This window comes from Apus apus, chromosome 2, assembly GCF_020740795.1.
Source record: "Apus apus isolate bApuApu2 chromosome 2, bApuApu2.pri.cur, whole genome shotgun sequence".
NCBI lineage: Eukaryota > Metazoa > Chordata > Aves > Apodiformes > Apodidae > Apus > Apus apus.
Genome location: NC_067283.1, coordinates 49,978,379 through 50,003,005, shown reverse-complemented (window position 1 = coordinate 50,003,005; position 24,627 = coordinate 49,978,379). Strand labels below are relative to the sequence as shown.

The following is a 24,627-nucleotide window of genomic DNA, read 5'->3' as shown; positions in this document are numbered from 1 at the left end:
CCGGGGGGCGCCCGCCCGCCGCCTGGGCCGGGCCGCGGCGGAGCCGGCGGGGAGGTGGGGTGCGAGGGGCCGGGGGGGTGTGAGGGGCCGGAGGGGTGTGAGGGGCCGGGTGTATGAGGGACTGGGGGTGCGTGAGGGACTGGGGGTGTGTGAGGGGCTGGAGGGGTGTGAGGGGCAGGGGGTGCGAGGGGCCGGGGGTGTGTGAGGGGCTGGGGGTGTGTGAGGGGCAGGGGGTGCGAGGGGCCGGCGGTGTGTGAGGGACTGAGGGTGTGTGAGGGACTGGGGTTGCAAGGGGCCGGGGGTGTGTGAGGGACTGGGGTTGCGAGGGGCTGGGGGTGTGTGAGGGGCAGGGGGTGTGTGAGGGGCTGGGGGTGTGTGAGGGACTGGGGGTGTGTGAGGGACTGGGGTTGCGAGGGGCCGGGGGTGTGTGAGGGACTGGGGGTGCGAGGGGCCAGGGGTGTGTGAGGGGCTGGAGGGGTGTGAGGGGCCGGGGGTGTGTGAGGGACTGGGGGTGCGAGGGGCCAGGGGGGTGTGAGGGACTGGGGGTGTGTGAGGGGCCGGGGCGGCTCTGCCTCAGGGGAAAGGAAGGCTCCTCCCGCCTTCTGCCGAGGGCGAGGTAAAGAATAGAAGAGAAAAAAGTGTCTTGGCAGGGAAGGACTGGGGCGTTTTGGGACTGTTCAGGCTGAAGAGGGCTCCGGGGAGACCTCGTAGGGCCCTAGGGGCCTACAGGAAGACTGGGGAGGGGCATTTTAGAAGGGCGTGGAGTGGTAGGACGAGGGAATGGCTTGAAACTGGAAGAGGTTAGGTTGAAGTTATTAAGGAATAAATTATTCATTGTGAGACTGGTGAGACGTTGGCCCAGGCTGATGAGAGAAGTTTTGGATGCCCCATCCCTGGAAGTTCAAGCAAGTGTGAGCAACCTGGTCTGGTGGGAGGTGTCCCTGCTGATGGCAGGGGGGTTGGAGTTAGATGATCTTTAAGGTCCCTTCCAACTCAAACCATTCTAAGATACTACGATACTTCTTACCAGCGTGGGGTGTGGGGGAAACAGAGAAGCTGGCCAGCTGCAGTGCAGGTCCTCGGTCTCACCAGGGCTGTGGCTGTAGACAGAGGCCTGTGATACAGGATGTGGGGTGTCCACTGACTTCTTGTGTCAAGATGTTGGTTCACAAGACATTCTCAAGACTGAAAAGGTTAAATACGTCTTAGCAACGGAATTGAAACTTCATTACTTCTTGTGTGTCTTGCCTCCATCATCATCGTGTGTGAACAGCTCAGTGTATTTATCCCCAACATCCTTGTGAGGTCAGGAAATACTACTTTATAACCAGAATAGGAAGAGATTTGCCTTATGTTGCACAAGAGACCTGGCTAAAATCATAAAACAAGTTTCTGTAGTCACAGACTAGCAGTGTAAACTTCTGATCTCGTTCTGTGATTCTCAGTTGCTGAGAAGAAAATCCTTTAAAAGGATAACCTTTGATGGATAAAGTGACAATAAGGGAAAAGTTCAGTTTGTGGTACTTCTGCTAAAGATCTCTGCAGCAAAACTTGGTCTCTTTAACTCAATTAAAACAATAAACTGCTTATGAAAAATAAATTGTCTCTTGAAAAGAACCAAGAAACAATGTTTTCCTTCTATTGCCTCCAGTATTCAAATGCATGTAACTGCAGATGGAACAAGGGTTTCAGACACGTTTGATTTTTTGAGTAGATGGTGTCCCTTTAATGCCAAAAAAATAATAACTTTCATTAGGCTCTGCAGTATGAACAAGGACTGATGCATGGGGAAGACTGCAAATAAAGAGGACTTTATGGAGCTGCAGATTTTGAAGGAAAAAGTAAAAAAAAAAATAAGCCTAATAGAATAACATGAGCACCCAGGTCCTCTTTCTTCCTTTTATAAAAGCTGGGTACAGACAACAAGTAATATGAGAATTTGCAAAAACCGAGAAAACAATAAAAATCTTTATTGACTTCTAATTATTTTCCTCTACAACCACTCCTTCACAAACATAGTTTTGGAAGTGGAGCCTGGGACCTCTGCATTTCTGCAGCACCTGTTGTCCTTGAGATGGCTTATCAAATTGTAACTGTGGACAACTGGTACTTGACAACACCTTCAAATGTAGTATCTGACATACTTGTGTTGGTTTTCCAGCTTCCTCCCTTGTTATGTATTATTTGCACTTGAAATTCTCAACATGCCATCATTACCTGGGAATGTAAGTTGGAATTCCCAGCAATTTCCAAGAACAGAACAGAATTTCCAAGCACTAAGGCAAATATTTGCACAGAGGGTGATGCTTCAAAGTGAGTCAGCTTGACGAGCACTTGCAAGGATGAATCCACAAAAATCAAGGCAAATGGTAAGTTGCAACTTTGCATTTAGGATGGTTGTGATTTTATTGTTTGACAATCTGATTACATGCACATAATATTTCTATAACACTCCTTAGCTGCTTTAAAAAAATCCAGACTTGGGATGACCAAGAAATCTCTGGAGTCACAACCTGAGAGTGGTAAGCTCTCTTCTGTGGTGCCAGCTTAGAAGCTGCATGTTGAGCCAGCTCTGTGAACAGATCCCTGTAGTGTGCACAGGCCCTCGGGGGTCAGAATTACACTTCCAGCCATCTCACTCTAGGACTAAAATTTAAAACCTGGCAAAAATATTTTGACATTCATGTATGTTCCAGAAAACATTTTGTCAATGTACATTGTGAAATATCATGAAGAATGGCACCAAGAGGCCGTTTGATATTTTAACATCCAAGAAATGATGTCATTATTCTTAATACTTGTCTGACTTGACTTACTTTGACAAAGCCACAGTAATCTTATTGTGTGCTTGTATTGATGTCTGTGACATCTCTGTAGTTCAGAGGAAAAAATTCTGGCAAATCATCTTTAAGAAAGCAGAAAGTTTATTAAATTTTTTTTTAAATAAAGGAATTCGTGCACTGAAATATGATTAAAGGCTGAGGGATCCTCTTCTGACTCTTAAGGTCTGTAAAACAGGTACCTGATTTGAGAGTTGAGGCTTCTTATACAGACATTAGACAGCCCAAAAGACATTTCAGAGCATATAAGATCCTACATCTCTACCTTCTTAGCTATGTTAGGCACAGAAGATACTTTGTATGATTTATCTATGTTGATATCTATTTAAGTTGGAATAGATAAAAATCTTAGGTTATTGCAAGTAAAATATAATCTTGATAGCTTGTTTTTTTCATGTGTTTTGTTTTTCTGATAGGGTAGTGACTGTGCAATCTAAAAACTCTGAATCACCTTTTTCTTTCATTCCTCTGGTCAAGCCAGCAGGGCTCAGCCTAGGACTTGCAACACCAAGTAAAATCATAGCAGTTGCAAGCTGGGTTGGAACTAACAAATACAGCCTTTCCTGCTATTTATACCAATAGTTGGGGTCATGTGAAATTACTGACCTGTATGTGGGATGACATCCAGCAAGAATCTGAGAATCTGTTTGCTCAGAAACATCAGTTTTCTCCAAGACTTCTCAAAACGCTTCCTTACCATGGAATGATTACAAGGATTCCCACATTCCTTCTTCAGAACAAACAGCTTTGAGAGAATAAGTATTTCAGCCCCTGCCAGGTTTTTCTGTTCTAAATCACAGAATTTACATTTCATTTAATGGTCTGGAAAACTTGATGTACAAGGAGGAAAGAGTGGGTTTGTGCTGTTTGGGCTCCTTTCAGTTGTATATGTGAAGCCAGAGAGGTTTATTCCTGAAGAAAACTAAGGGAAAGGTCATGTTCACATGGGTTTTCTTGCTCTGGAAGTGTATATCATCTCTTTTGTACTAGAAGTTTTGCTAATTCCCAGGACTGTGGGAATTTCCATAATGGTTTTCCATGAGCCAAAATGGTTGTGGAACACTGACAAACTGGTTTGACTACCTGTCTTTCAACAAGAGGTGTACAATTTGTCAGTCCTGACATTTCTGTAAGCAAACAAGCTGAAATGCATGTAAATTTAAATATCAAACTTCATAAAACTTCATCAGGGGCAGGAGTCTCAGTTATTACAATACTGAAGGTTTCAAGAACTAAGGGGCTTTTAACACAGAGAGAGAGACTTCACAAGTGTCTACTGATAAGAATACTAGTAAGCTTTCTCCATTCTTGTCACCAGAGAATTCAAATGGAGCAGGCTGAAAGGGGAATACAAAACTACTCATTTTCACTTGCAAATCACCTGTAGAGAATGTGACAGTTGAAGGCCCCACTAGTCTGCAATAGGTATCTGGTGGATGGAGTGCAATATGGAATTGGACTTCCAATGGCTTCAGCTGAGCTGTGCAGCTTCAGCATTTTAACTTCTGGAGTAAAATCCTGCAAGACCAAATACACTGTTTCTAACAAGGGCGTGAAGATGGTTTTATTGACAAATCCTGAAAACACGTGTTACTGGGTGCAATGTTACTAGCAGTGGTAGTCCAGTTGGTGACATTCATATGAGGAATAACTTCTTGAAATAGTCAAATGAAAATTTGATTCATCTGCAAGTAATTTTTCTCTGATGATAGCTTCAAGGCTGAAGAGGAGTAGCAGCAATCTGTAAGTTTTCCCTCTAACACGTGAGGTGCTTCAAAGGAGACATACAGGTAAGAGAATGTCTTGATATTTTATTGTTTCAAGGGAAATCAAACAGTAAATATGCTGGTTAAATTGCTGCAGGGATGGAAAAGTTTTTGGTGAGCAGTAGCTTTCTGGGACACAAATGGACCCTTCTTTATCTTGTTAACTGCAGTATAAAAGACCTAGACCGCTGTGTTACGTGGTCTCAGATCACATCTCTGATTTGATCTCAGACATGGACTGTGATTGTATAGAATGGCTTTTTGCTTATAGATTTAGTATAGGATTTTATTTGGTTTTTTTGGGGAGGTTTGTGCTATTAATTCTTCCTCAGTGTGTGTTCAAATTAAGGCCTATTTTTTCAATAATTTCTCACCCATTTTAAACATTATGAAAATTACCAAAATAATTGCTAAAATGTAAAAAAAAAATGTTTTATTGCAGAATGCTAAAGAAACACAATTTCAAGTATTTAATTTTAAACAAATTGCTAAAATGATCGTGGGAAACATAACAAAACCAGGTACTGTAAGGATTTTTCTTTAGAAGAGCATTTGTCTTTGTAAAAAAATACTATTTCCATTTAGGAAATTCCATGTTTTTTTAAATTTCAAATAATTCTAAGTTGCTACCAAAAAAAAAAATAAATGGAGACAAATTGGCATTGCTACAAAGGAAGATCTCTTTTGCAGGGAAGAGAATAAAAGAAAATCTTCTAATAGAATTGATTTTTAGCTTTCAAAAAGCCTTTGACCTTATTGCCCACAAGAGGCTACTGGAGAGATCAGTACTGTGATCCAGCTCCTTTCATCTCCAGCATTCTATATTCATGGGATGCCACATTAACATTAAGGGACCTATCAGCCTGCCCACATGAAAGGAATTGCACTCAGTTCCTACACAGGCCCTGATAGGGTAATATATGATGAAGTGACCCTGAGAGTTGAAATATTATTCCTCACTCTAAATGTTTCCTTGCTTTCTGTTACTTTCTTGACTTTCTTTTGAGGTCATAACAATTTCTAAGGGATCTCTCATTATTTGAGAGAAAAGGAATATTTAATTAAACTAGGAGGAAACAAAGTTAAAATGAATACAACCCTTTTTCTTGGGTCTTTTTATAATAGCATACAATTAGTCCATGGAACTTACTGCCTCAAGATACTGCCAAGCCCCAGTGGAGGGGTGGGGTGGGTAGTGTCAAGGTTTTGCTTAGGGAAGGGCACAGCTAACATGGAGACTGTAGTAATCCCCCATCTAAGAACTACTCCAGTGCAGTCTGAAGATATGCCTGTTTCATTCTCTTTAGTATACAAGCTAAGTTGAGGTATTGCCTGCAAGTGTATCATCCCTTCCACCTCCAGGAGGCAGTGATGAACTCATCTGGATCAACGGCAACCTAAAATTTACTGTCATTCAAAAGATCACTCCTTCCTGTAGTCTAAATTTTTCTGTGTATTCAGGATTAAAAACTCAAGAAAGAAAACAAACTACTTGCTGGTAGCAAGAATTTTTCATGCTGAAAGGAAAAGTTCTTCTGTAACCTGGTAGATTGTTGATTTACATTACAAGGGCTCTGTCAGATATTTTAAAAGTGTTTTATATTTTGTAAAGTTTGTGTTAGCATCTCTGATTTCAGCTCAGGACAACACAGGCAGAAACGTGGACACAGGCATCTCCTGCCATATACTCAGATAACTGGCACCTGTGCAGTAAGCGTGACATGCTCCAGATACCTCACTTATATCCACTTGAAGTGCAGTTGATCTGTATATGTGTGCTGGCCATTTATCAGGACAGTCATCATTTGATCTGCACTATTGCAAATCCAGTCAGGTCGCTAGCTGTCCAGAAATCTCAGACATGAGGCCAAATTCCCATTTTTCTCTTGGAACAAAATTTAGGGGCTGAAAGGCAAGAAAGGACACGCATGGAAAAAATTAAGATATGTAAGTGAACACTCAGCTTTTTATTACAGAACAGATTTCTCTTCCACTAGCCACTACAGTGCTATTTGTCTCCAAGTGCCTCCCCAGCTCCCAGAACATGGTGTGAGGAAATGGCAAGAGCAGAGCAGCAGTGCTGGTTCCAAGCCTTCTTTGCCATGCTCCAGGAATGACATGGCACAGCACCACTGCCTTCTTCCAGTGGCATCTGAGGCACAACTGATGGAGTTAGGAGGGGGGTTATGGCAGAAGTGTTGGGATAGGAACAAAGTAGTGACGAAAATGCTTGGAATTAGCAAGGCAGTTCCTGCCTGCTTGCAACTCTGGTGTAGCCATGGCCACCTGGCAGTATCTCTCACAGGACTGCCCTCAGCATTTCTCTTCCCCCCCCCCACCATACGCCCTGTGTGTCAATGCTGCATAGGTTGAAAATTGCCACATAAATAATTCACAAATAGTTGGGAGAAAGTGCAAGGCTGAGAATGTGCCTTCATGAGAGGGAAGAGGAAAAACTAAAATCTGCCAGTCCAATGATTATGAAATGTCTCATCTTTTATCAGCCTCTGCTTTATGGCTTTGCATATAAGGCAATGACTCTAGCTAATAACACATGAACAATCTCAGGAAACTCAATGTGTCCACTCATGCACAAGTATTCACAGCAACAAGATCCAATTGTTCTGGAAATCCATCTATTTTGTATATTTATATTTTGTTCTGTCTGAGCCATTGTCTCACATCTGTTGTGATGATGTTCTCACTTATTTTTGAGTGAAAACAAGCTGGTTTAGGTTTTGCTTCCAAATATTTTGTTTTCAGATGCTTCTGTATGTCAGTCTGACACCTGTAGTCTGGAAAATATAATCACATCAGCCTGAAATGCTATTCTTGTAGCAATGAGATTTTGTAATAGCATGGTATTTAACTCTGTCCTTTAAATATCACACTCTTATTTAAATAAAGTTTTTACAAGCTCTTTAATATCACAAGGAGAGTTTTGCATCTCAGTTTAAACTTTCAAATGCTTGTTGCTCATATGCATGGAGCTTTACACCATGCTCTGAGAATCTACAGTAACATCTCATTTACAATAGTAAGATACAATAAAATAATCTAGGAGTGGTATCTTGCCTGTAGTTCTTGATGCCTTGGCTTTTTGTTCATCTAAAAATTGCAAAGGGTGATTTCAGCCTTTATGTTAAGTAAGCAATAGAGATTAAGCATAGTTAAAATTTAATCCAAGCCATGCTGAAGTGGGTGCAGGAGGAAGAAAGGCCCAATTTCCTCATAGTGACACTTCAAAGAAAAGTCTTAGTCATGTCAATCTGGATGCTCCAGTTCCAGCATGGGTGGGAGCCCTACATGTGTATATGGTTCAGCTGCCTCCGACCGTTGCCATCAGCCTCCTGCCTACAGAGCGTTCAGCGTTTACATGGCAACACTGCAGGTTACACAGCTCCTCCCAAACCTAGGGAGGATCATGGGACTTGATTCACCATTTATGAAAATGTTCTGTCATGAGGCTCATTGTGCAGAGTCTGTTGCTTTGCTCAGCCTTGATCCCTATAGTCATTTCATAACAGTGCAGGACTGTTTGTATGTTTGCACATAGTCTGCTGCCTCACTATGTTTCCATGAGTGCCTTTTGGACTGCTCAGCCAGCTACTTGTGCACCAATTATGCCAGGTATTTTTTTCAATTTGCTGACACAGACACTGTTCCTGCTGAGCCTTATATGATTATTAACCAACACTTCATTTTCCTTCAAAAATTACAAAAGCCTGTTGGTAAAAGGGAACTTCTTGACATCCATCCAGGATCTAGGTGTTAGTGTAAAACAAACTGTCTTTAAAAGCAGTATTTTATCCATCTTCATTCCATTTTCACATATTTTATTATGGTTTTATGAATTTGAAATGTTTTTCGTTAGTTTGTTTTAATGAGTGTCTGTGGCAAGACATGGACCTCCTGCAAGACTCCATGGTCTTTGGACACATGAGCCCTCAAGTCACATAACACACGGGGTACTGGACATCAGGCTACATTTTTCAAACACCTGCATCATCACACAGCCTATGAACAGCTCTTAAACACAATTGAATATCCTGAATAATTATCGAGTCAAAGCTTCCCATCCCCTTACTTTGCCAGGTTACTTTGTCAGTGTGTTGGTGTCCAGAGTGTTCCTCTGACTTCTACAAGCTGATCAGTGTTCAGCAAATACCAAGGTGAGGTATCAAAAAGGAAACAGGATCACCAAAGACATCATTCTTTGATGGAAATGCATTCTGATGATGATTTTGCCTTACTCTACACAGCAGCAGAGATGTGGGAATGGAGCCCTTGTTTGTCAACTGCAAGTTATGATGCCATCTTACACTTGGGAAAATGTATGGCACACACTTAGGAGTGCTTATATACACACAGCTACCTAACCAGATGTCAAAGCAGTGAGTCATAAGAAGAGCCAGCAAGTTAGTAATCAGTTATTAATTCTGTGCTTCAGTAATTAGCTTCTGCTGAAAACCAGTTTTCCACAGGCCTCAATCTTAGGATGGAATTTTACAGTGTGAGTTAAATGACAAGCACATAAATATGCTGTGGTTAACCTTGTCAGTCAGTAGGTGGCTGTATGGCTTCTAACGATCTTCAGGGAAGGAAATTGCATTTCCGTGGCAGAGAAAGAGAGTGCCTTTCCCCAGGGATACAAGGAGCCTCTGACAGTGCATGCAGACCTTTGCTCTTTGTTGTTTTAAAATGGTTCAATTTGCACACAATATTGTTATTCTATATTTATGTACTTGTTAGTTGCACAGAATCTTTTTAATGCTCTGGTTGAGCAGTCTGTCTGTTGCTGTTTTATACAACTTGGCTGAAACAATTCTCACATGCTCTTGACATCACCTTAATTTCACAGCAACAGGTTGCAAAATCACAAATAAACTACTCTGGAGGAACTGAGGGTTTCAGCTGTTTAAAAGTGGGCTGAGAGTTTCTTCAGCTGTGTTGGGAACTCAGGTCTGTTCTCAGTCACCCTCCTGTTTCCTTCTCATTCTCATCTGGTGGCCTAGCAATTGTAGATGTGAATGGTTTTCTGTCAGTTTAAAACTTGCCAAGGCTCACATCAACAAAAATTACAATTGCTTTATGGATTAGCCCCAGCAATTAGAATGAATAAGCACAGAGTTCAAGCTACTCTTTCCTTCCAAAAACCAGTCACACCAAATTGGAATTGCAGGAGACTGCCAGGGCATCAGGAGGAAGCTTGCAGTGTTAGGCTTTCTATTCTGCAGATAAAAACATTTCAGTTACTCAGAAAATCTATTAATGAGTTTTCTCATGCATTAAATGACCATACAAAACCCTCTTCCCCTCTGCCATAAAAACACAAGCCAGCATGATGCCAGAAGAGCTCAATGGCTGAGGAATTTTCACAGGCACAAGAAAATTGTACTGGCTACAATGGAAAGAAATTACAAAAAAAAGAGACAAGTTTATTCTTTGGCAACTGGGGGGATGTACATGAAAAGAAGCATCAGATGTAAGAAGCTCAGGGAAAAAAACAGTGAACACTTATAGACACAGGTAGATTTATGTTCAGAAGGTGGTGACATTATCAGAGTTCTTGGAGTGCTGTCACAGCACAAGGAAAACAGTCTGTAGGCAGGATACCCAGTTTTCTGAAAGCACTGGGAATGTTTTTAGGGGTTTCAATAGCCCATAGAGTAATGGAGCTGCCACCTGTCACCCATTTCACTCAAGCTAGCAGCAACCTTCTCACTCTGGCCTGGCTCTCAGCTGGGTTCTCAGGCGCCCTGGCTGGTGGTGGGAAAAGGCGGCAGGCTTCTGGCTTGCAGTTCTCTCTTGGAGCTGCTAGGGGCTCCCGTAGCTCTATTCCTGAGGCACTCAGTCATGCCCTGTCTGTAACTGGATTATGCCCCCTATGCAGTGGACCTGATCCAGGACAAGGGAACCAGGTTAAAGGTTCCCAAGCTGAAATATCTGTAGCCAGTTATGGCAGGATCCCTTCCAACGTTTTGCTCCACTGGTGAAGTAGCTTCTACCTTTAAAAAATTCAAACACTGCTTTCCTCACCAAGCAATGTCTTTCCCATCCAGCATCCTTCTGCCAGTGAAATCATGTGGATCTGATATCTCTCTTCACTTCTGATGGTACTGTCAGCCTTGGAAACCATCTCTTCCTATCAGTCCCCTTGCCACCTCCCAGCAGTAACCATCCAGTAGCCCTCTCCAGCATTGTACTACCTCAGGCCTCTGCTCTGCCATGGCTTAGAATAATGTGCATTGCTCACTAGTCTGGAAATTGTTTGTGAGCATGTGTTAAATTGTGCACAGGGAGTGAGGTACCTTCTGGAAGTGCTGTTTCACTCCCAGTCTGGGCCAATATAATGAGGAGAAGAATAATAACAAAATCAAAGAAATAATAGTAGCTGAGGCACATGAAACGTTTCAGCTTGTGGAAAGTGCCTACAGTTAAGGAATGACTGAACAGCATGTGGAAATGAATGACTAAGGTCTGGAACAAGATAGGATTTATATTGCCGTGGGTTTCATGCTGGATGGCAAAAAACCTGCTAATAGATTGAAATAGCAGGGGAATTTGCCTAGAAAATGTGGCCTTACAGAGCTATGAGAATGTGAAATGCTAAAAATTCACATTTGATGAGGGGCCAAGAGAGAGACTGACCCTTTCTTGGACTGTACACACATGAAAAACTTGTATTAGATAGTTAAAAGCTTTAAAGAATGCTGAACCATTTTGCTGCTTAAAATGTTCTGAGACTTCCACGTAGATTTATATGATGCCACCTATATATAATGACCTAGATTCTAAAAAAAAGTTGGGAAGCAGACGTCTGGAAACCTGCTGTGAATTTTAACATTTTCCATACAAAGACTGAGTGTAAACTTGCAGTTTAATTTCACTTGGGAAAGACCAAAATGCTTTTAGGACTTCTCGGTTATATAATTAGGATCGTCTTGTTTGGGAGAGGACCATGAAGTGACAACACAGCCATCCTTTCCCAGCCAGATCCCTGTCTTAAAGGACGCTCAGATAAGCACAGGTCTGAAGTCTTTACTATCTCATAACTGCACAGTTGTCTGTATGCCATATTTCAATATGCTGATTAGTAAATGGGTGTAAAAATGTCACAAAATTCACTGGCACCACTAGCGCCTGCCATCTGAGTTACCACACTGACAGACGAATGAAGCAGCAAAGAGAATTAATTACTTTGCCAAGATGAAGCACTCAGATTAAAACAGACATGTGATGATCAGGATGAAGCAATTTAGAGGATGGCTTCCCCCCTCCTCAGATTAAGAGGCTTCAGTCCGAAGGTTTGTCTTCCCAGCTATATTCTCTGGAGTTCACTCAACCATCCAAAGTGTGGACTATCTGAAGTGGCATTTCTAGAGTTCAGCTGGCAGGCTGCCAAAAGAATCTCCTCTACTCTATTCTAACATGAATTTCTACGAGTTGGGGAAACAAAATTAAGCGGTCATATAAAAGGGAATTGCTGGCAGAAAATACTGGGGGGGGGAGGGTGGGGGAGGGGAACGGGAAAGGAAACTGAAATGTCTCCTTTTGTATTTTAAATAGGAAAAATATCCCAGAGCCTCATAGGCTCAGGGATCTAAAGATCAGTAGAAACAATAAGTAGTAAGCACTAAAAAAATAAATAATCTCGTAGCGGGGAAAAAAGGGACATTTGTAAAAACAAGCAAAAGCAAGTTAAAGGGTAATTAGTGAGATAAATAATACTGAATTCCAAAAAAAAAAAATTCAGCTGACATTAGAGGAACACAAATGTGTTTTTAGTGGAAGCTGACCAAAGATAACTAAAAATTGGTCCATGGGAGCATAATTGGCTTGATTGTCACAGCTATTTAAAGAAGAGTTTTGAGATTATGAAAGCAGTTGTGTGATACTGCTGAAAGGACTCATTAAAGCCAGCATTTCTGCAGGCTGCTAATGAGAGTTTCCCAGGAAAAGGTTTGATTAGAGTTTGTTCTTGAAAACCTCTTTGCACAGCTTTTGAAGACCAGTGTACACATGGAACCAGAGGAAAGCAGAAATAACTATCTCCACTCTTCTGCCACCATTTCACTGAAACCTTAGTGAATCACAGTCTCTGTATAAAATCAATGCTCATTCTAATCCCCTGAAAGTCTCTCAAGTGCAATCCCTGTTACACAAACAAGAATGACTCCAGACAAAAACAATTGTGCCTTGAGAAAATTCAAGCTGCATCATTTTTCACCGGGACAAATAAAGACCAGAAAAGATAACATACCATAAAAGTGTGCTATCTATTTCAGCAGATGTCAAGGAATAATTTGTGTTATAGTAGTAATACTGAATGAAGTCAGGGCTAATCTTAAAATCATTATTTGTGCAGAATGATACACTAGCAGACATGTTTGGTTTGAACCAGAACATACCAGATGCTTGTTCAGATGAATCTTTGCACAAACGTCTAGCACAATAAATTTTACAGCTTCAGCTTCTCAGGAGAACATGTTTTGAACTACTGCCCTTGAATATTTGCTGTTTACTCTTGTAACTCTTCTTATTTCCTGGCTGTAGTCTCGTTAGTATGGGATAATGTTCCTTGAGTCTGTTTAATTTCAGCATGAGAGGGAACTTCTACCTGTTTTATACTGGCCCCATGGCAGAACACACAGGTTTTGGATGAGGCAAGCATCAAGTACATTTGAGTGGCAACTGGAAGGACCAGGTGGAAACCTCTGGCAAAGGAAGGTCTGCAGCAGTGCAGTGGACACACAGAGCCTGAGCAGGAGACAAACAAAAGCTAGGGTTGGAGAGAAGATCAATGCTGCCACAGCTGATGCTTTAACATCACCTGAGTAACATTCAGTAATTTTCACTTTAACTGTGCTTTCTTACAACTGCAACACAGAGAATTTTTGCCAGAGCCTCACATTCTTAAGTGCATTTTAGCAGTGAAGAATCTAAACCTCACAAAAGGCACAATGGTATTGCTAGTGGCAGAATGGGTTTTATACCTGAATTTTTTAAACTGCAAATGGAACTAAACTTTTGTTAGCGTATATTGTAATTTCCAAAATTGACTAGTTATTGCCTATAATATATTCCAACTTTATTTAAAAAATAACTCAAGGGGTAAAAACACATAGCCAGTTAACCATCTCATAGCTTGCAAAGTTGTCTTTCCAACAATTTATAGTTTATGCCCTCCACAAACATGACGAGTCAATCCCCAGAAGTTAAACGAACCACTTCCTCTGTGAATACACCAGCCCTCAGGCATCTGCAGAAGGCCTGAGAAAACAGAGCTAGTAGTATAACCCAGAAGGTCAATACACTGATTCTTTCAGACCTGCAATATTTTGGAGTTGGAGATAAAAGCCAGGATGTGAACTTTCTGAGGCCGTTGCTACTCTAGCTATAGCTGCACATTCATAAACTGTCTAAAGACAATTCAGGATTACATAAAGTCTTCAGCTTTTCACACTTATTTGATATTTCCTAATTACAATTCTCCTCAGTGACAGGCCGATTGAAATTCCTATGATCCCTGTTGTAGTTGTTTTGCAGGCTTCCTTTATCTACAAAAACATTTCCTGTTCTGCTTTCTCATCCTCCCCCAGTGTCCAATAATGGCTTCCTATCATCGTTTTTTTACCATTTCTTTCACTTGAGTCCAAATGTTTTTTTCACTGGTGACAGCTCTGTCTGTGATAATTCTTGCTTTAAAATTACATCACAACTTCTCACCAGCTGAAGGGCTTTTCTGTGTGCTGCTAAATGCTTTAGATAAGATGTGTACTGTGATGCTTAAAAATTCTTGACTGCATCTGAATTTGACCAGAGCATGTGGTTCATTATATAGTTTTGTGATGGCACCACTTTCTTCTGCACACACATATGAGGGTTCTTGTTGCACACAAGATTCTCTCAGGACTAAAATTAATTCTCTATTACCACTACATTTCCCAAAAAACCTACTATGCTAGTATTCCAGCCCTGTTGCAGGAGCCATTCCACAAGTACAGGTTCTACATCTTACCCTTTTGTAATCTATTTATGCAATTCATTTCTATAGCTGGGTTACAGACCATACAGCAAAAACCAAGGGAAAGACCAATGCCATATAGTGCCAGTATGGGGGTTAGTTCAGTAAAGTCAAGTCAAGCCAAAAGAGAGGAATCTTAAGGAGAGTCTTAAGTCTTTGTTATGTGGAATAAGGGAGGCAGTGTATTCTGAGGAAGGTCTGGGAAACAAGCCTGAGTAACCTCTGTCTGTGCTCACCCTCTCTGTTGTTCTCTGACCCAAAAACTTGCCTGCAGTGACTGCTTCATCCATTCATCTCTGCTCTCTCTGCCTACTGGTCTTAAAACATATTAGTCCCTTTTACAGCATTTGCTTCTTATTACCATCCTTTCTAGCTAGAAGGTTCATGAATATCCCCCAGCTACCATCACTGGCCCTGTCATCCTTACCAGCACCCCCAGCCTCTTGTGTTTTCTATGCCTTCCATTTTGGGTATCATAATTATACTACAGTACAGCCCAAGGGATTTTCCCACTAACACTTAAGGGGGCTTTGGGCTCTCTGTGGTGCTTTACACTGCAAAAATGTGCAAGCCTGGTCTTTTTCCCTTCCCTGGAGGCCTTTGATGAAATGCTTGTTTGCAGCATGGAACTGCACCCTTCTCTGCGATGGTGTGGGACTCCATCCTCTACACCTGCAGGCAATTCTGTTGGTGGGTATCACTTCTCAAGTAAGAGTGCTCATCATTAGCTCATATGCATTCCCATCAAAATCATAATTATTGTGTATGGTCACCAAATAAAAGGCAATTTTCTGTATCACTTTGCTAAAACAAGGGCTGGTTTTACCTTAGATGGGAGAGAAGCTAGGACTTGGCTGCGTTTTAGTATGCTGCATGTCACTTAGAAGAAGATGATGAAAACATGGTTTCACCTTGCTCTGAGGATTATGTTGGTCCATCCTCAGCTGGAATGTCTTCCTACAGCTCTCGTCTTTGGAGGAATTAGTGGATATAATATAGTTTAAGCAGGAGACAAGGGAGATGATATAGCAGGCAAGGTATCACTGCTTCTGTTGAAGGAAGGCTTAGAATAGAATATACAGCTTTTTCAGTTGGAGGGACATACAATGATCATCTAGTCCAACTGCCTGACCAATTCAGGGCTGACCAAGTTAAAGCATGGCATTAAGGGCATTATCCAAATGCCTCTTAAACACTGACAAGCATGGGGCATCGACCATCTCTCCAGAAAGCCTGCTCCAGGGCTTGACTACCCTCTTGGTAAAGAAACATTTCCTAATGTCAAGTCTAAACCTTCCCTGGTGCAGCTTTGAACCATTCCTAAGCATCCTGGCACTGGGTTCCAGTGAGAAGAGATGAGCACTTCCCTCTCCACTTCCCCTCCTCAGGAAGCTGTAAAAAGCAGTGAGGTCACCTCTCAGCCTCCTTCTCTCCAAACCACATGTCCTCAGCCACTCTTCAGAGGATGCACCTTCCAGCTCCTTCCCCAGCTTTGTTGCCCTCCTTGGGATGCATTCAAGTACTTTAACATTATTTTTAAATGGTGGGGCCCACGCAATACTTAAGGTGAGGTAGCACCAGCACTAAATACAGAGGTATAATCACCCCTTTGGACTGGCTGGTTATGCTGGGTTCGATGCACCCCAGGATGCAGTTTGCCCATGGGGCTGCCCAGGCACATGGCTGACTCCTGCTGAGCCTCCTGTCAGCCCGCACCCCCAGAGCCCTTTCTGCAGGGTTGCTCTCCAGCCACTCCTCTCCCAGTTTACACTTGTGTCTGGCATTACTCTCTCCTAGGTGCAGAATCCAACATTTTGACTTGATAAATTTTGTCCCATTAATCAAAGCCCAATGCTCCAATCTGTCTTGATCCCTCTGCAAGGCCTCTTGTCCCTCAAGAGAGTCAAGAGCATGTCCCAGTTTGGTGCTATCAGCAAACTTGCTAATGGTGTATTCAACCAGATCATGGCATCCAGATAATGGATAAATACATTGAACAAAACTGGCCCTAGAACTGAACCCTGAGGAACACCACTGGTGACCAATCACCAGCCAGATACAGCCCCATTCACTGCAACCCTTTGAGCTCTGTCCTTAGACAGTGAAAGCTGGAGTAAGCAATATGCATCTTGCAATCTTTTTTTTTAAAAAAGCAAGCAATGTTCTTCTGCATATTTTTTGTTCTTTGCCAGATGAATTTCTGTAGCAAATGTGTATTCTTCACACTCAGTCTCCTCAACTGATCTGAATTTCATTTCAGTCATGACAATTACATCATCCCCTCTCTTAAGTATCCTTGGAGTGGTAGGGAGGGAAATACAATAATTAATGGGGTTGAACCCTATCCTGTGGAAAGCTGCAAAGAGAAAGATCATTGTTCTGGTTTAAAGCAGCTACTGAAAGTGGAGTCACTAAACTGCAGGGACTTATGTTCTGACATGTTTCCATTTGCCCTTGCAGCCCAAGAGATGCAAAACTCCATGGTGGACTGGTTAACATTTTTAGCAGCTTTCTGGTTGGTTTAAAAGACAGAGCATTCCAATTTCCGTCTTAGAAGTAAAGAGTCACAGGACTGAATGCCACAGTCCCAAGAAGCAGGTTGGATTAAGAGGAACAGGGTGTAAGAAGGTTTCAAGGGTGTTCAAACACTTATCAGTAATAAGTATTACCTAAATGCTGATATTCTTGATACTCCCTCATATATAATCTCTCCTTAGCAACTGATGAAAGTAGGGGAAAGTCGTGATTTCCTTAAAGGGCTGTACCATCTGTCAGCCCTACTCATCTTTCTTCAAACTTCTTTTCAGTTAGCTTCTTTTCTCCTTCTGACATTCACTATTTCCAGGCTTGGCTACAGTTGGATGATTGTAATGCTCAGCATAGATTATGAGATACATGTAACAGTTCATTTTAAAAATATGAGGTATCTAATCAAGACATATCCTATTGATGCAAATATTGAGAACTAGCTTTCCAGGAGCGGATGTGAAGCAAGGAAGATAACCAATACAACCCTCGCAGGTATTTCTGCAGGGGGTTCAGATAGTTTTCATCTTTAGAATGAACCTACCGATCCCAGATATCTTCTGTGGAAAAGCACCCAGATCTTAAGTTCATGTGTGTCAAAAGCTGCTGATAAACTTTGCAGACTTTTACCAGAGATAAGAAGATCATATTGCACAATGGCCATAAACCATCCTAAGAAAGGTTTGGATTCCTATGAAAGGTGTGCATTACTGAACCTGGATTTATCAGATTTTTCTTAGACTCATAAATACAGTGGTTATACAATGCAATAAATATGATTCTTTTCTATTTAAATGTGATTCTTTTACTGAGTAACATCTGCATTATATCTGCGGGAAGAAATTATGCAGATTTTTAATCCTGTGCCTGTTTTATTAGTTTTAGTTTTGCATATACTTTTGAGGGGCTTTTTTATTTTCTTTTTGCTGTCAGTAGGACTTTATTTTAAGGGTTTAATTTTTAGACTTACCCCCTGCAATCCCTCTCTTCAGCAGAGCACTAATACTCAAGAGGTTAAAATGACCAAAAGAGCACATCTTTGCATAATCAGGATACTAAACCCAGCTGAGCAAAGCAAAGCAGAGTGCAGATGCAAGACAGGAATAAAATATGCAGCAAACTCAGAAGGGAAAGAATAAAGGGGTTAGTATGGCAAGCAGTGAGAAACTAAACAAACGCATTCAAAACACAGCCCATGAGGGAAGCAAACACGCACCAAATACAATGAGAAAGGAAAAGTCAGGCTCGGACCATCCCCACTCATTGGCAACACATGAAGAGAGTCAGCAAACAGCAAATGCACGGGTTTCTCTAAAAAGAAAGCCTTGCTTTTTCAGAAGCACTTTTGAGGATGGGATTTTCTTCCCATGAAGCAGCAGATCACTTTGTAAAAGTCAATCTCTTAAAAAAGTCGAGCTGAATATTGGAATGTGGTTCAGTGTTTTGTCTTCTGGGGAAGTGTTTAGCCCTACTAACTGGGGATTAATTGAAAAGAAGATGTTATAAATTATCTATGGAACTTCAAAATTTCTCTTTTTCATTGTGTCACGTGCTGACAGTAAAGCAGAAGTAACTTAATGTTGGGGTGGGAAAGCTGGAACAGGGAACATAAGAAACAGCTAATACAATAATTCCCAGTACATGGATGTTCTACACATCTGGAGCAAAACATGCCTATGTATGCACATATGTATGTATGCCACCCAGACACTGAGGCAGGGGGAAGAAAGACCAGAGAAACCAACAGCTTAAGGAGTCTGGGCACATGTTCACACATGTTAGATCTCTGTCCCAAGCCCACCCACAACCGAGTCCTTTTTGTCCACTTTGCTGGGCTTGAAAAATCTGACAAAGAGTCCTGGCATGTAGGAAAAAGCCAGTGGTTTGCTAAAGCTCCTAGGGGTTTGTCTGCTTTTTTAATCCTTTGTTAAATGTTCTCGCTGCCCAGAATACATACTTCTTTATGTTTCACAAATTGAAAAATAAATAAATAGCTAAGATGAGCTTGCTGACAAATTTAAATTATCTATGTGTTGTTATAATTCTGCTAGCAAACACAGAGCTTTTCAGAGAAGAGTAGCCAGGGCTCAGGGCTTTAAAGGACAAAAGTAAAGTAGAAATAAGAAAGCAGGGACCTACATTCTTCACCAGCACCCAAGCACATATTACTAGAGGTTATCACACAGAAACAACAGTGACATATTCTGAGCTCAGGAAAATCTCTCATATATCACATAGATGGAATTTTGTATTTATATATATATATGTGTGTGTGTGTGTATGTAATTTTAAAGGATAATGAATAAATATATATGTGCTGTTTTCCATATTCCAGAAACTAGCAGATACTGAGAATGGGAAACTGAATAAAGCTATTTTTTCACATTACTTTCATTCTCTTTCAGAATTTTCACATCCTGAATAACTTAATGGTCAAGCAACATGGGTCACCAACACAGCAAAAGCTGAATTTCATATGGTGAGGAAAAAAAAATAAACCAGTGACTGTGATACTATCAAGAGAATCAAAGGGTTTCACTTCCCTGAAGGAAATGCTGTCCACAGCCAGTTCTTACAGCATTTGAACTAGGCGAACTCCTGATGCAAAGGAGCCAAAGCTAAATGAAGTTCAAGTAAAGACCTGTTTGCCAAGGGGTGGAAAGGTTTAAGTACAACAAACGCCTCAGCATGACAACATATATTCTGCAAAGACTCGAGCAGAAAGGGGCAATTACTGCCTGATGTTCCAGTTCTAATCTTAAATTATAGGATAGCTGCCTAATGAAGGGGAACATTGCTGGAGACAGCTGTGGTGGATGGAAGGGAAAACTGCTGTAATTACAGACCCTTGCACTTCAGTGACAGAAGTTCCCAAACTCTGAGGGGAAACACCTTCATAATGTTTGTTTTGCAGAATCAAATAACATTCCCAATTTGTACTGGAATGGAAACATTCGAGTATGTCAGCCTTTAAATCAGACTGCAGCCCTACTTGGTGCATATTAGAAGCTAGACTAAATAGGCAGAGATGAGCTAGTGTACTGGGATCCTAACTCAGACTGGGGGTACAATAATGATGGTTGACTAGAAAAATGCAAGTGATGGCAGTGGAGATCCAGGGAGAGAAAGCAAATAAAGAAAACAAGGACACAAGTCTCAGGAAGAACATCTGATTGGTGAGGTCAGAACAAACTTGTTCCCTTCTTCCAAGATCACTGCTAGCAGCAAGGGTGTTGAATGTTTCATACTTGTTCTTATTACACAGAGCACGATACTGGGAAGACCGAGAAAATTACTCTTGATTTAACAGGGATCTTTCACCTTTGTGAGCTACACAGTCAGAGGCACTGGTTTAAAACATGTGGTCTATAGACTCCTAGGGTTCCACAGATGACTTCCGAGGGCTGCAGAAAAGGTAACCAAGGAACAAGATGTTGTCTTGTCCCTATCCAATGGTCTGCATCTCTCCTGCAAAATTTATAGGGATCTACAAGTGAAGAAAGCTCAAAACCACTGCTTTTACACTATTACTACTACATGAGAAGAAATTGATGATATTTTTCCAATAATTACTTCCATGAATGACTCATCTCCTAGCAGCATGATACATAACTATATTTTCAGAGTTGCTCTTCTTCAGCCAGTAAAAAGAGCTGGTCATGTAATGAGCAACTGTTCAATGATTTTTGTTCTCCTGGTTGTTTAATGGAGCTTCAGACTTCACAGTGATGTATTCTTTTACTTTTCTTTGAAGGAAGAATTGTTTGTTCCCATGGTACTTATTTAATGGCATTTAATGTTATAAAATCTGAGTATTTCACAAATATTAATGTTTAATTAAGTAAAACTCCAAGGTGAGTGGATGAAAAATGGGGGAAAAGATAAATTAATTTTGGCGTCCAGTTTGAGAGGGTTGTTTTTTTTTCTACAATAAAACCATAGCCCCCCTTGACTTTAGTTAAATCTTTGATCACTCATCACCATGTATAAAGTTTGCCTGGTGTACAAGGAGTTCTGGAGCAGTGGGAAAGGGTCCAAGGCAGCATTTAAACTGCAAGAGCCATTTCTCCACACACCATCTTCTTCTTGCCCTCAGCTTTAATCCTTGTACCTCTGACTGAGATAGTCCTCACCTCCACTCCATAAATTTCCCACCTAGTCTTAATCTTCTTGCTCAGCAAATCCTAGGCCCTAGTAAATCCAAGATAAGGGGACTGCAGACATCAGCCCCATGCACAGCACATTGCCTGGACCAGCGCCGTTATCTTCTCCCTGGCTCAGCATCACTGTCCCTGCTGCGTTTCTCCTTTTCTCCCATGCCACCTCATATGGGTTCAGCCCCAGGCCTCTGCTTGTGCGTACTTCCCAGGTCCCCCAGATGCGATGCTCCCTTCCCAGCTTCTGCCTTGCAGTTTGCTTGACAGCCAGCATTCTTCCCCATCTCTGCTGCCAGTTCAAAGCTCCTGCGTGTCTTCCTCCAAGGTCTGTTTCCACTGCTCTGAGGATCCTTGGCCCCAGGAGCTCCCCCTCCCTAGTGCCAGCCAGGGGATGCTGACTGGAAAACAGGCTGTGCCCCCTACTCATTAAGCCTGGCCTGCCACAGAGGCTCATAACAACTGTACAGTGAAAAAAAAATATAATCTTAAATTTGGACTGGAGTGTGCTCAAGGCACAAAAATCATCATGGAGGTTAGCTGCTAAAATCATAAAGGTTTCTGTTGAACATGTGTGAGCTGCACACTTTCAAAGGCCTCTCTCTGCCTGAGCTAACTGTGGCTAAATTTACTGAAGGAGTGTAAAAGAGAGAGCCCTTTCAGAAAGACCACTTCCACCCTCCTCCCCATCACCTCGTGACTGCAAAGGCCGAGTCCCCACTCCAAACCCCTTTGACCTGAGCAAGAAACACATTTCACTTTCATCCTGTATCTGAAAAGTACAGCCATGTGTACATATGTGGACCTAGTGCACACAGACAGCTCTGAATGGCTCCATTCTACGAGCTGAACTCAGACCAAGTTCTAACCAGCTGGAGACAGGGCTTTGTAACGAGATGTGCAGACAACTAACAGCAAAGCCATCAGCCTCACCTACAATAACTGATTTAATTTGGAGAAATAAATAAAAAAACCACTTAAGTGAAGCCTACAGTGAAGAGGCTTTTGTTTTATCCTCCTTCTCCTCATGTTAATTGTGACAGATACAGCTTGACATCCTTGTAATCTGGGAACCAGATAGTTAGGAGAGGAATTACAGCCACACCAGCACCTAGCTTTCATCTGACTCTTGGATCTCTTCAGCTGGCTAATTAAGAAGCTTGAATCAGCACACTGCTGAAATAGGTTGTGTCTTCTGTACCTGTGACCCTCAGAAAGAGCATCCAGTGTATTCACGTTCAGTAAGAAATGTATTACTTGTGACCCTTTCAGCTCTCTTCATTTAGTTAGCTGTATAAATGTGTGCTTTGTTCTACTCAGGACCCCTCCTCTTTCTGCACTTCCTATTTTACGATGAATTGAGGGGGAAAAAATATAAACCTTGACATCACATTTTGCAAAGGAAGCAAATGCACTCCTCCCTAGAGTCTAAATGAATGGCCTTTTAAGGTGACTGCTGAATTAAATTCCTGAATGATGAAATCAACAGGCATGAGAAGGTTCTTATTTCCGAAAAAGAAAAAAGCAAAATGAAAAAAACAAAACCAACAAAAAACACCCAGTAGTGCGATCGCAGGGCTGAGAGCTGAATAGGAGCTGTTTACACGGACTCGATAAAGGTACTTTACTCAGCTTTGGTAGTAATGCAGCTTCACAGGCTGAAGTGAAATGGGGATATACATGTTCTGAGCCTGCTAAGCTTCTCTAATGTAAGACATGTGCATTTAGTTGAAGTCCTGAAATGCCTCACTAAGAAGAAAGATGGTTGAAACCCCAAGCACATCTTTTTGTTTGTCATACTTTACATTTTTCTGACATACTTGAAGCAGTAATAAATGCAGCTGACATTTGTCTTCATATGCATGTATTATGCCTGTAAGGTATGCAGCTAAAACCCAGTTTCTGTGAAGACCCAAAATACTCTTAAGACAGAGTAAAAATAATCTCATTAGGGGAATGGGGCATGTCTGGACATTCTCAGGATAGAAGCTCTACCTGAGCACAGCCTGTTGCTCTACCCTTGCAGGGGGAAATCACCCTGAATGTGAAACACAGAAATGAAATAATCTCCCTGTAAAACAAAAAGAGCCAGAGACCTCTATGAAAGACATAAATTCCCTAGAGCTCAGGAGGTCACTTGATTAACACTACCTAAGCATTTTTCTGTTATTTTTCACAGGGATATTGCAGAAAGATCAGAACACAATGGACATGAAATCTGGTTCCAGGTTGTTCCCTGTCCTTATACCTGCTGCCCCAGTGTAACTCCAAAACCTGTGTCTACACCAGACTTTCCTCCATAACATCTTCTGTTGTTGAAACTTCCCTTGTGGCTGGATTGTCCATAGCAATATGATCTGTGGGGCAAGAGAAGTACTGTTAGGCGTTGTTATTTTTCATATTACTACATCAACCAGACTTGCTTTAAGTAAGGTTAGACCACAGAGTGATAAAACACTGTTGTTTTATCTTAATTTTTCTCAGTGTTGCTACAGGCAGTGGTGCTAAACTATAGATAACTGAATGTTTGGGGAGGGTGACTATTTTAGACAAGCCTGCATCTGCAGGAAGAAAAGTAATGTGGCACCTCTGTAGGACTTTAGTTTTCAGATAAATTAAGCAGAAAGCAGTGATCTTCCTTTTTTGAACACAATTCCTCTTACTATCACAGATTTACAGGTGGTAAATTAATTACTTAGACAGTTCAAATGGGGAATTAAGAGAGAGCTGAACGATGGTTTGAAGACCTTCTGTAGGTTAGTCAGTTCAGTGGACTGGAAGGACATTAAGGCTGGATTATCACAACAGACAGGAGAACACTGCAGTCAAAGCCACTTTCTGTGTCATTATCTGGAGCTAGCCCTGAACTGAATGTCTCAGAAGGGGATGTGACAACACTACATTCTTTAACTTACTCTATCTTCTTTGCTCACTGTCTTCTTACATGCTAAGTTTTGGACCTTCATATATTTTATCCATAGCAACCGTAACACTTCCCTCAGATTTGCTAAAATGCAAGTCTTTAATTTAGAACAAGGAAGATGGATCTTCCCCCTGATACTCTACTTCTGAGTCTGACTGAAATTTAGATGTAAGCGTTTATGTCAGCATCACAGCTTCCTGATGGCCCTTCCCATCTTAGAGCCTCCAAACTCTGGCTTAGCAAGCCATGACCTTTGCCAGCAATCACTGGGAAAGTGCTGGCAGAAAAATTGTTGAGTGATGACTCACTCTACCAGTTTGGTTCCTTTATCATTTTCTAATGCTGCTGATGGGAAGATATTTTCTATTGTGAGAGGTCAGTTTTCCTGCTC

At 41.6% G+C, this 24,627-nt stretch overlaps 1 long non-coding RNA gene across 2 annotated transcripts; it reads left to right on the top strand.

Annotated features, from left to right (window-relative positions):
- Positions 1 to 572: 572 nt before the first annotated feature.
- LOC127381429 (uncharacterized) lies at positions 573 to 21,111 on the top strand. 2 transcript variants are annotated; one of them, XR_007888718.1, is made up of 4 exons: positions 573 to 911; positions 2,162 to 2,369; positions 4,553 to 4,630; positions 19,565 to 21,111. It is a non-coding gene; the product is annotated as an uncharacterized LOC127381429 (long non-coding RNA). The 2 variants fall into 2 exon arrangements; XR_007888717.1 differs by having other exon boundaries at positions 573 to 2,369.
- The last annotated feature ends 3,516 nt before the right edge of the window (positions 21,112 to 24,627 follow it).